This window comes from Carassius auratus, chromosome 4, assembly GCF_003368295.1.
Source record: "Carassius auratus strain Wakin chromosome 4, ASM336829v1, whole genome shotgun sequence".
Classification (NCBI taxonomy): domain Eukaryota; kingdom Metazoa; phylum Chordata; class Actinopteri; order Cypriniformes; family Cyprinidae; genus Carassius; species Carassius auratus.
This window is the reverse complement of record NC_039246.1, coordinates 2,633,333-2,645,274: the sequence shown is the minus strand read 5'-3', so window position 1 is coordinate 2,645,274 and position 11,942 is coordinate 2,633,333. Positions and strand designations below refer to the sequence as shown.

Below are 11,942 nucleotides of genomic sequence, written 5' to 3'. Positions count from 1 at the left end.
TAAAAGTCCCATTCACGCAAAACAGAAGTTTTTTTATTTTAATTTTTTTATTGTTTTTTTTTCTTATCACAATAAACAATGAAAACATCTAACAAAAAAGAAGAAAAAAAATATTACATCCTCAAAATGTACAATATAAATCTTATTGTATCATAAACTAAGAGTCACACCTCCAACAAATCATCTGAGAAGACATTTTCTATACTGTTCAGATGACAAGGGAGAACAAACTAGATTGAAAAACAAAAACAATAAAAATAAGCTAAAACAAAATAAATAAAATAAAACAAACCATATAAAAGGGACTCAGCATATCTGAAGTGTTATTAAATGTTTATGCAATTTTTTAGCCTGGGCATTCTCAACCTTTATGAGACAGTTTTGGAACAGCAAAAGTAAATTTTTAAGTGCAGACCATGTGGGGGAGGACTTAGCAAATCGACATTTATGTATATATATAATATTTTGTTGCTATAATTAGATTATTGACCAAAAATTCATCATTTTTATTTTGTAGAATTACACCCATCTGAATGTTTTGATATGAAAATAAATCTATGTTTATAGATCTGGAGGACAACAGGTTGTGAAGAGATTTCCATAAACTCTGAGCCAGTTGACATTCATAAAAAAGGTGTTCTGTTGTTTCAACATTAATGTTGCAGATATGACAATTGGCTACCTCAAAATTGAATCTTTTCTTTAAAAAATCATTAGAGGGATATATATTATTTATAGTTTTAAAATGTACTTCCTTAAATTTAGGAGGAATTGGATATTTTAGGAATTTTGTTCTAATTGAAGATATTTTAGATTTGTTATAACCAAGAAAGAAGAGAGTGCTTCTTGTTCTACCCGGGTACAAAATGTTAACAAGAGTTTGCTTAAGGAATTTATTATTACATTTTGTATCTACCAGGTCCACATAAACCACATAAATTTAATTTTGTGTAGTCTTGGTGATGCAATGTTCAAACAATTATTCTTTATTGCTTGAATAAGGACCTTTGGAATGTTCTGTATTACTTTGTTGTAATCCACAATTGAGCAGTTAATATTATATTTAGAATTAAATTCCTCCAATTCAAGAATATTACCATTTTCATCCAATATATGAAAAATTGACCATATTTGTTTTTCCCACCAGTCTTTCAGAAACATAGATTTCCTTCTACACAATATAACTCTGTTATATTTATGGAACATTGTGGGGACTGAAGTTATGTTTAAACATCAGTTTCCACTGTAACAAAACCTGCTGATGAAAAGTTGAAAGTTTTATAGGCAATTTAGATATTTCAAAGTCACATGTTATTAAAAATTTAATACCTCCCACTTTATCAAAGATATATGCCGGTAAGGAGAACCATATCTCTTCACCGTTCCTCAAAAAAGATTGGAGCCATTTAATTTTCAATATTCCATTCATAATTTCAAAGTCGATTGCTTTTATACCACCTACCTCATAATTTTTCAACAGATCCCCTTTTCTAATATAGTGATGTTTATTTTTCCAAATAAAATTAAAATTGATTCTATTAATTTCTTTAATTAACTTTGGAGAAATAGCAAGAGAGTAGGATGGATATATCAGTTTGGAAATAGATTCAATCTTGTTCCACATCGTTCTTCCCAATAATGTTAAATCTCTTTGTAGCCAACTGTTTAATGTTTTTCCACATTTATCAATATTATCTTGGATATTCTTTTTTTCACTTGTATCTGATGATTTGGTAATCCAAATACCTAGATATCTAATGTCATTTTTGACTGCTATATTATATAGTGAGGATTCAGCGCAGTTATGAATGCTCATCAGTTCACATTTACTCAGATTCAGATATAGACCCGATGCTTGTGAAAACCGCTCTATTACCTTTACAGCCACTGGTATTTGTTCCTTATTTTGTAAAACAAAGTTGTATCGTCAGCGAGCTGACTTATGAGTAACTTATGGTTGTTTATCTCTAAACCTTTAATATTCGAATTTGTAACCGCAATTGCTAGTAGTTCAGTCACTGCAATGAATAAAAGAGGAGAAATACTACAGCCCTGTCTTATTCCTCGTTCAACGTTAAATCTAGGACATGTACCTTCTGAGAGGGAAACACAGCTATTAATATCTGTATGTAACATAGTGATCATATCAAGAAACTTATTTCCAAAGCCAAAGTGTCTCAGGGTGTTAACAATAAATAAATGTTCCACTGAATCGAATGCTTTATGGAAATCCAAAAAAAAGATAAAACCATCTTCCTTAATTAAATAATTATAATCAATAAGATCCAGTACCAAGCGGATGTTATTATGGATGGATCTTCCTTTAAGAAAACCAGATTGTGTTGGGCTGATTAATTTAGATATACCTGTCTTTAATCTTTCTGCCAAAACTGTTGTTAGAATCTTGTAGTCTGTATTCAACAGTGTAATAGGTCTTAAATTATTTAATATTTTCTTATCTTTTCCAGGTTTTGGAATCAGTTTTATTATTCCTTGTTTCATTGTTTCCATCAGTTCTTTTTGATTAATACATTCATTTATAGCCTGAAACAATAGGTGCTTTAAATCTTCCCAAAAGTGTTTATAGAAGTTAGTTGTAATACCATCTGCTCCTGGCGAACGATCAGACGCCATTTTTTTTATAGCATAGTCAAACTCTACAATTCTTAGTTCCTCATCACAAACTTCTTTAAAATTTTCATCAATAATAGGAATCAAGTTGTTAATTTTATCAAAAAAAGATGAGGCATCTTGTTCTGAGTAGGAAGATTTATAAAGATTCCTATAAAAACTGAAAACTTCTTTTTCAATGCGTTTGGGTTCTGTACATTCCTCTCGATTTAGACTACAAATCAAATTATATTCTTGTCTGCGTTTTTCTAATTTGCAGAAGTATGCAGTATTCTTTTCTCCTTCTTCAATCCACCGGGCCCTGGATCTAATATATGCACCTTTAGCTTTATCTATATACATTCTATCCAATTTGGATTGCAAATTACTTATTTTTTGTCTTCTTCACTCCAATCTGATTTACTATAAAGTTTCATGAGTTCTTTAACCACTGTTGCTTCTTGTGCTTTCTTTTCTTTATTCACTTTTTTACCAAACATTATTGAATGCTTTCTAATACTAAATTTCAGAAATTCCCACTTTAGTATAGATGTGTCTAGTGTATTTTCATTTTTTATATCAAAAATATTTTTTTTAATGTAATGACAAAACTCTGAGTTTTTTAGTAACTGAGAGTTAAATTTCCAATAATCTTTTGGTTTGTTATTTTTATTATGGTTTCCAATTTTCAGGTTAATAATACAATGATCACTTAAAGGACAGTTAGCAATTTCTGTTTCTGTGACATGATCTGATATTGAGTTTGATATCAGCCAATAATCAATTCATGATTTGTTTTGACCATTAGGTTTATGCCAGGTAAACTGTTTCACCCCACTATGTAAACTTCTCCAGATGTCTATTGTGAAGTGTATCTATCTTCGTATAATATATATAGATATATGAGGAGACAGTAGATCGTCTTTAACTCGCTTTATTCAGCATGAAGCAACCGCATACACCAGAATCTCTCTTGTGTTATCTTTCTGTATGTCCGTCACCCATACGTAAGCCCTGACGTATGCCCAATCACAGAGCATAACTGGTTCACGTGACATCTCCCCCTTTTAGTCTAAGGATTCATACAGTATTAAACAAAACATCTGTTTCTCAGAAACATACCCTGAAATTACTTTTCGGTATAAAACACAATATTTTCCATATTCTCTTTTTTCCAAAAATGTATTAAATAAACATAAGAACTCTTATTCTATTTATCAATATTATTTTTAAACTTGCTGTTTAAGTAGACATTAACAAAATACATCTGAACAAGCAAATATAAACAAACATTCTTCTCAGACCTTCCCTTTTGTCCTTCAACATAAGTGGTCTGTACTCATTTGTGAACATCACTAGTTAACTCATTTCTTTTGACTAGTAAGTTAACTTGACGGCAGGTTTCACAACACGTCCAGAGCGTGTTCTCAAAACTCTGGGTGACGATGTTATGCTACCAGTCTCTGAATTATTTTGAGTTGGACAGGTAGCTGATGTTATGCTGCCCGGCGGGTTGGAGACTTTTGGTGATTGTGTTGGAGAGTCGTTCCTTTCTTGGTTGACAATCTGCAGGTGCCTCCGGTTTCGTCTGATGGTGTCTCCTTGTGGCGTTTTCACCACAAACGAACGGGGAGTGGAACACGAAGCCTGAATCACCCCGGTGCCTCTCCATGTCTTTTCTGAGTCTGTTTTCAGTCGCACTCTGTCTCCGACCCCTAAGGCGGGAAGCTGCTTAGCTGAGTATCTCCTGTTGTAGGTGTATTCGTAGGCCTGCTTAGCTTTGGCATCTGTCTGCCTGACTGTAGACAGATTTGGCCATGACGGTCTCAACTGATGGTGGAGCTTGGGGACTGTGGTTCGCAGTCTCCTTCCCATGAGGAGTCTGGCTGGGCTTTCTTTTGTCGGCTCCGTAGCGGTGTCCCTGTAGATCAGGAGAGCTAGCTGGGGGTCTTGTTGCCTAAGGATGCTTTTAGCGGTCCTGACAGCTCGCTCCGCCATCCCATTAGCTTGGGGATAATATGGGCTTGATGTAGTATGCTGGATGTCATACTTAGATGTGAAGTCCTGGAACTGCCGTGAGGTGAACTGTGGGCCGTTATCCGTAATCAGCTCTTCAGGTATCCCGAACCGTATAAATATGCTCATCAGCTTACTTATAACTGCTTCACTCGTGGTCTGGGTGAGACTTAATACTTCAAGCCATCTTGAATAATAGTCAATAACAACCAGGAAGTGCTTTCCTTTAAACTCACAAAGATCTGCAGCTAGTTTTTGCCACGGGAGTTTCGGCAAAGGCGTTGTAATGAGTGGTTCCCGGCTTTGGCTTGGTTTGTGCTCATTGCAGTGTGGGCATGAGGACACTTTCTCCTTTACTGCATGGCTTATCTTTGGCCACCAGATGGCATCATTGTATCTCTCCCTGGATTTGTTTAGGCCTTGGTGCCCATGGTGGATTCTCTCCAGCATCTCAGTTCTCATTATTTGTGGGATTACTATTTGGTTTCCCCTCTTTACCAGTCCATTATGCTCACTGAGACTACTTCTCTCCATAAAATAGTCTAGAGCAGGCCTCACGACATCCTTTCTGTATCGTGGCCAGCCAGACTTAATGTATTGTCCGACTTTCTGCAGGGTTTCATCCTTCTCTGTCTCTGCTTTTATGCGCTCCAGCACTGTTTTAGGCCTTTCCAGCTCTGCAATGGAGTCCACATATGCCTGGATGTCCTCACTCAGTTTTGTGTCGTCCACTTTTGACTCTGGGTGCCTTGACAACACATCAGGTACTATCAGGTTTTTTCCTGGGATGTACTCAGCGATTGGGTTGAACTTCATTAGGCGGATCAGAAGTCGCTGACACCTTAGTGGAGTTTTGTCTAGGTCTCTGTGGTTGATGAGTGTCACCAGTGGTTTATGGTCCGTTAGTAGTTTGTAGCTTTCCAGACCACACAGATATAGATAGAACTTTTCTGAGGCCCATACACTAGCAAGACACTCCTTTTCTATTTGTGCGTACTTCTTTTCCGCTTCATTTAGTGTACGAGAGCAGTAGGCTACCGGTTTAAGTGTGCCTCCATGATTTTGCATCAGCACCCCTCCTAATCCATAACTGGATGCGTCAGCACCTACTACGGTGGGCAGTTTTGGATCAAAGTACTGAAGAACGGGTGCAGAGGATATCAGCGACTTTACTTTCTGGAAGGCTGCTTCTTGCTGCGAGTCCCACACCCATGCTACTGCATTCTTTAACAGCTTGTTAAGGGGATGAAGGATTTGTGACAAATTGGGTATGTATCTACCGACATAATTCACCATACCAAGTACTCTTTTTAACTCACTCACATTTGTAGGTGTCTCCAGAGCGGTGATGGCGGACACTCTTTCTGGGCTTGGAGTTACGCCCTCTTGACTGATGACCTGGCCCAAGAAGTGAATGGAAGCCTGCCTGAACTTACACTTTTGGCGGTTAAGTTTTAAACCAGATGCACGGATTGTCTCCATCACCTTTTTCAGGCGGCTGTTGTGCTCTTCCAGAGTAGCTCCGAACACAAGAATATCATCCATATAAACGACTGTGCCCTCGTGATCATGCAGTAGTTCTTGCATCCTCCTTTGAAATATTTCTGGTGCTGATGTTATCCCGAATGGGAGCCGTTTAAAACAGTATCGACCATTTGGTGTTATAAAGGTTGTTAATTTTGAGCTTTCTTCATCCAGAGCCATTTGCCAAAATCCACTGGCAGCATCCAGAGTTGTGTACACCTTACTTCCAGCCAGTTTGTGTAAGATGCTGTCTGTGGTCGGCAAGATGAATTTTTCTCTTTTCACGTTCTCGTTTAGTTTAGTGAGACCTACACAAATTCTTACTTTACCGTTTGGCTTTATCACAGGCACCATAGGCGCTACCCATTCTGTAGGCTCTGTCACGCGCTCTATTATGCCATTTTCCTCCATTCGCTTAAGCTCCTCCTCTACTTTAGGTAGCAGCGGAATGGGTATGCGACGAGGGGCTACGACGCTGTATGGCTTAGCATTTTCTTTTAGGACTATTTTTATGGGGTCTCCCTTAAGCAGCCCTAATTCCCCAAACACACTGACTTCTTCAATGTGTTGTATTAGACCCAGACGAACACCGACAGATCTACTCAGTAAATTATCACAAGTAGATTTTGCCACTATTACTCTAAAGTAACAGTCTGTTGTTTTTCTTCCTTTTGTCTCTTGCGTCTTAGCTAAGAATTGCCCCAAATGGACCACTTTTCCTCCTGGACTTTCCAGTTTAGAGGTGACTGGACTAAGTTTCGGCTTGACACGGAGGCTGCTATATGTAGCCTCATTTATTATTGTTGTGTCAGCACCAGAATCAATCTTGAAGCTGACTGGAGTATGGCATATCACTAGTGTTGTGCGCCATGGTGGCTCTGTATCTGTGATGACTTCATCCACTGTAGCCTCATTCTTGGTCATAGTCTCATTTATTGATCCTAAGAATAAGCTGTCTACTTCTTCAGTCACTTCTTGTATCATTCTGGTTTTGCATTTGTTTGCGAAGTGACCAATTTTGTGGCATTTGTTACATTCTCTGTCTTTAGCTGGACATTTGTCTCTTGCATGTCTGCGCCCACATCTACCACAGTTTTTCTTTTCATTTTCTTTTCGTCCTCCTGCTGCCTCATATTGTGTTTTTTTCCACTTATTTTTATAAACTTTTGATTTCACTTCATCAACGTGCCCTGATGCACCAGCCTCGCTGTTCTGTTGCTTCACTAACTCAGAATGCCTGGCCATGTCAACTGCTTTCTTCAGAGTAAGGTCACTTGTCATTTGTAGCTTCAATGAAAGATCTTTGTCTTTAATCCCTATAACAAGTCTATCTCTTATTTCCTCCTCCTTTTCATGAAAGTCACAGTGGGCTGCGAGTTCATACAAGTGCCTTATATACTGTTCAACGGACTCACCCGCCTCTTGTGTCCGCGAATGAAAACGTGCTCTCTCAAAAATCACATTTCTTTTTGGCACGAAGTGCGCGTCAAACAGCTTCAGCACTTGGTCAAAATCCTCCTCCTCTCCCTCGTCGTCATCCGGCGAGGCGAATGAATTGTACACTTGCTCTGCCTCCGGGCCCATAGAATAAATCAGTGCGCTGACCTGAACATCGGCTGGCTCTTTGTTAAGCTTCGTTGCTATTCGATACCGGGAGAAGCGTTGTTTCCAATCGGGCCAATCCTCCGGTTTAGCGAAGTTAAGCTGCTCCGGCGCCGAAAACTTTGCCATCCTGTCCGGTTTTCTCCTGTCAAACTACTTCCTTCAGTCAGCGTGCTGTGTCGGTTCACTTCTGACACCATGTGAAGTGTATCTATCTTCGTATAATATATATAGATATATGAGGAGACAGTAGATCGTCTTTAACTCGCTTTATTCAGCATGAAGCAACCGCATACACCAGAATCTCTCTTGTGTTATCTTTCTGTATGTCCGTCACCCATACGTAAGCCCTGACGTATGCCCAATCACAGAGCATAACTGGTTCACGTGACATCTATCAATTGGTTATTATTAGCAAGAGCTTCCAAAATTGTGTTTCTATGTTCTCTCAAAAACTTGGAAGGCCATCTATCCATCCACTCATCAGAAGCTAAATTGAAATCCCCTCCAACAATAATATGATCTGTGGGGAATTTAGCTTTTAGTTCTATGATTACTTCTGATATCTGATGTAACAAATTTTTATTGTTATAACCATATATGTTAATCAGAATAACAAGATTAGCATCAATTTCCAAAACACAGGCTACCCAGTGTCCCTCCTTGTCTGCTTTTTCATCCAGAATCTTACCAGGGCATCTGTTGAAACATATGGCAACTCCAGCCGACCGATTTGTCCCATGACTGAAGAGAATTTTATCTCTCCATTGTTGTGACCAAAACTTAACATCAGATATATCAGAGTGAGTCTCTTGAAGAAAGGTGCAATGTGCTTGTTGCCCTTTGCAAAACAAAAAGATAGCTTTTCGCTTAACTGAGTCTTTAAGTCCCCTTGTATTAAAGGAAATAAAAGAAAAGTCAGTTTTTAACTGAAATACAGAACACATGAACAAATGAACTTTTTGTGAAGAAAAAAAAATGTAGGGAGGTGGAGTAAAAATGTTGAGGTAGAAGTCCCATCACCTGATCTGATCCACTATGTATTCATTTAAGCTTTAGTCTCAGCCCCTAACTTAAGTGTCCTCCATAATACGCTTGCCTTGATGAATCCAAACGGGCCCCTGAAGCCTGCAGCCTTTCCTTCCTTTCTAGCCTGGTCGATTTTGGGCCAGAGAGCCTGTCTGGAACGCCAATCCTCTTGAGTCAGATCTTCAGTAAAGCGAATCCCCTCTTCTTTGCAGATTGGAGAAGTTTTTGTTCGCCTCCAGACGTCATCTCTCACTGCTCGTCTCACAAATAAAATTATTATTTGTTGTTGCCGGTTGTCCATCAATCTTCCCACTCTGTGGACAACGTCAACCGCTTCATCCATCGTTACCGCCAGGTCCGGTGCAATCCTGCGAAGAAGCTCCACCACCTCCGCTCTTATGTTTTTATTGGCCGTTTCTTTTTTCCCTTTGATGCGCAGGCACCACGGTCTTTTGTATCTGTCATTGTTCAATACCCGACCCCTCATGTCTTCATTTTCTTTAGTCAGTGTCTCCACTTTCTTTTCCAGGTGTTTTATTTTCGTTTTACACACTTTTAGCTCTTCTGCGTTGAACTGCACCAATTTAGCAATAGAAGCTAGCATGGAGCTGTGCTGTTGCAACTGCGTACTAAATTCTTCCATGCGGTCGTCTACACGTTGACTGAGAGAGCTGATAGCATTCAGTATGGTCTTGGTGTTTGTTTCTTCTTGAGACATACCTTTCGTTTTCTTCTCCAGGTGTGTTTTTTCGGGGGTTTTCGTTGGCGTTGTCGGCCCTCGTTTGTTCTTGCTAACGTTAGCCACTCGTCTTCACACAGCTTTCAAATGGGAGATTTTTTTGCGCCGGAGACTTTCCGCTGTTGTTTTTCTTCATTTTCGTGCTGAGAACTGGACAAATGGCAGTTAATAGTGGATTTTTTTTTTTTTTTTGTTAACTATAACATAGGGACTTCTCGAGGAGCTCAGTGAGATGCGACTGCACAGACCGCCATCTCAATCGGACCCCCTGTAGATTCCGCAAAACAGAAGTTCATATACAGATTCAGAAAGACATCGATATTTATTTTATTCTTTTTTTCAAAAGATTCTGGCTCATAAATTTAACACCAACACCAGAGCATATTCTCAATCATGAACAAAGTCACGTATCTTGATCTTCATATAAGGACTGGATTCCATTAAGAGTTTTCAGTTTAATTTGAAGAATTATTAAAAAAAAAAAAAACATTATGCTTGTGGTTGAAGAGAGATCTAGCCTACTATTTAACTGACTATCTAAAACTTCTGATCTTTTTTTCTTTTTCTTTTTTTTATTGAACACACTTATTTACAAAACACAATTTTCAAAATCTCTCAATGGGAGACTTATGGGCAGAACATATATAAATAAAATTAAATGAAACAAATTTCGATAAAGAAAATAAATACAAATAAATGTAAAATAAAATAAAGCAAAGGCACTTCAGTCCATAAGGCATGACAAAATTGTGTACATACATATATTGTCCTCAGTCAACATATACTCTTAAATTAAAGTTACATTGAAGCTTAACAAGTTATAATGACAAGTATTTTGAGACATCTTCACATAGCGAGTAAATGTTATCACTGGAGCCTTTCAGAAGTTTCAAAGAAGCAAAGTATTCCCTCAGTTCAATTTTAAACACCATTAGGGATGGATATTTGTTTTGCCATTTACATTTATGAATATGGTATTTACCCATAATTGTTATGATATTGTACATTCTAAAAAGTTCCTTCGGAAGGTTTTCATTACCAAAAAGAATTTGCTCTAACTTTAATTGTGTAATTCTCTCCATTTTTGTTTCCAGCCAATTCATGACATCTTGCCAGAATATTTTTTAACACTGGACAAGAGAAAAACCAAATCTCTTTTTAAGCATAGCTGCTGCTGGATAAAATCCATTTATAATTTTTAATTGCATTTCTTTAAATTTGGGAGATATAGGCCATTTCATGAATTGTATATATTTATTTGTTATTTTATCATCATAATGCCTTATTTTTTTATATTTTGGTGAAAATCATGAAATAGTTTACATTTGAATATTTTGCTATGTTTACATTTTTTGCTATTTAGGGGAATTTGGTTTAGTTGCAGTTTAGGCAAATTTATTTGACTTTTGGAATAATGTAAATAGTTTTGTATCATCTTTAATAGGCCTGTTGGTATTGCTTTACATGCCTTATTATAATCCCTTATTAATCTTTGTATATAAAATTTTGTTTTAAAATCCGTAAACCTAAGAAAATTACCTTGTTCATCTAATATATCTGTGAGGAAAATGATTCCCTTTTCAAACCAATTTCTGAAAAAAAGTGTTTTTCTACTTATTGTTATCACTCTGTTGTTCCACAAGGTGGAGCCATGTGGTGTAAAATTATGAGTAAATACCATCTTCCAGTAATGAGGGACTTGTTTATGATTATGATATTCAGACAGTTTTACTGGCAGTTTGGATACCTCGAAATCGCACTTTAACAGAACCTCTAAGCTTCCCACTTTATCAAAAATATTTTTGGGAATATGATACCATAGCGAGTCAGGTTTATCTAAAAAGGTTTTTACCCAGTTAACTCTAAAAACTCCAACCATACATTCAAAATCAATTGTTTTTAACCCCCATTTATTATGGTCCTTTACAAGTTGGGATTTTACTTAATGTAGTGCGTTTTTTTATACCAGATGAATTGGTAAATTATAGTATTTGCTTTTATGTTTTGTGAACTAATATAGAGAGAATAAATTCATTTAGAAATCCCTTCTGATTTTGACAATAGGTTACGTCCTAAAATAGTTAAGTCTCTTGTTAACCAATGATTTAGGTTTCTTTTTATTTCTTCAAATGTCTCTGTTATATTTTTGGATTCTCTTATTGCCAAGTTTTTAGGTAGATGAATGCCCAAGTATTTAACATCATTTTTAACTGGAATCATCTCCAAGTCTGTTTCAGTGCAGTCATACAAGGGCAATATTTTAAAATTTTTTAGATTAAGGCAAAGGCCTGGTGCCCTTGAAAAAACAGAAATCGCATTTAAATCCTTCTGAAGAATTGATTTGTCCTTTAGAAATATCACTCTATCGTCAGCAATAATTTCGGTGAAATTGTCACCCTTGTCTTATTCCACAAGAGACATT

At 37.1% G+C, this 11,942-nt stretch overlaps 1 protein-coding gene across 1 annotated transcript in view; it reads left to right on the top strand.

The window, feature by feature from the left end:
* The window catches only part of LOC113066531 (gastrula zinc finger protein XlCGF57.1-like), a 1,043,158-nt gene that overhangs the window by 259,822 nt on the left and 771,394 nt on the right, over positions 1–11,942 (top strand). The gene's annotated exons all lie outside the window — the stretch shown is intronic.